This window comes from Octopus bimaculoides, chromosome 2, assembly GCF_001194135.2.
Source record: "Octopus bimaculoides isolate UCB-OBI-ISO-001 chromosome 2, ASM119413v2, whole genome shotgun sequence".
NCBI classification, from domain to species: Eukaryota; Metazoa; Mollusca; class Cephalopoda; order Octopoda; family Octopodidae; genus Octopus; species Octopus bimaculoides.
The window spans coordinates 66,622,749-66,624,017 of record NC_068982.1 but is presented as its reverse complement, the minus strand read 5'-3'; positions in this window follow the sequence as shown (position 1 = coordinate 66,624,017).

Sequence of the window (1,269 nt, the reverse complement as noted above, 5' to 3'; positions counted from 1 at the left end):
GATAATTTCGAAAGGGAGCGAAAAATAAAAACATTTACCATCTATTTCCTGAACCATGGTTTCAAGCTATTTTCAGCAAAATAAAATAATTTGCTAGGCCAGCTATAATCAGCAGGAAAGCCAAGACTAACATATAAACACGAGGCAATACATAGAACATGCCGCGTGCTTATATGTTATAATTTTTCATATCTACCGCGCATGTACGGTTTTCTTATCGACAGCAAATACAAAAAATGCCGATTTTCCTCCAGAAATTAGGCAAAATATCATTATATCATAATTAATAAATCTCAGGGTAGCAAAAAAATTTAGAAATTCTTTTTGCTACCAGTGGTCTAGCGCGAAGAAAAAAATAGTCAATAGACTATATATTATTCATATAAATACATGCAGTGAAAATTTAAACACATAAGAGAGATGTCCATATATGTTAGTCTTGACTTTCCTGCTGATGATAGCTGGTCTAGCAAATTATTTTATTTTGCTGAAAATAGCTTGAAACCATGGTTTTAATGTGTGTGTGCGTGTGTGTGTGTGTGTGTGTGTGTGTGTATTGAATGTATGTATGTGTGTGTATGTATGTCTGTATGTGTGCGTACGTATGTATGTATGTACGTGTGCCTGTCTGTCTGCATGTATGTATGTATGTATGTATGTATGTATGTGTATCCTGGGTATGACTAAACTGCAGTCGGTTGTGGAGCCCTGATATGGTAATTTAAGCGTTTTGAAGAATGTGGAACCACCTAATAGCTGCTGTTGTTCCTATTTTTACACTAACCCTGAGTAGTAGCACCTGCTAGGGTCTCAGTAACGGGTTAACTAACAGGTGAAACATTGGGAGTGGAAGGCCCCTAGTTCTCGTTAGGACTTTCTTCTAAGAGAAGGTAGACGCGTATATATTAGAAAAAACTAAAGTGCAGTTGGTTTCCGGTCGTCTCAGCCTCTTCTCTGTCACTGGTTTTCTTAAATGATAATGCTGAAAAGTGTATTCAGTGCTGTGCAACTCTTTATCTACGCAAAACAAATTCACGTGCAGGAACCCTTGCACTGACGTAATGAGTTTAGGAAGAGATATCATTCGGTTTCGAGTCGACTTTCACCATGTATGTATGTATGTATGTATGTATGTATGTATGTATGTATGTATGTATGATCATCCTAATTCAGACCATATTTTCCCCATATTTCCTTCCTACTTGTGTTTCCCGACCCTACATTAATCTACAGGATTGACAGGGAGTCCAGCAAAAGCTATGTGTGCAA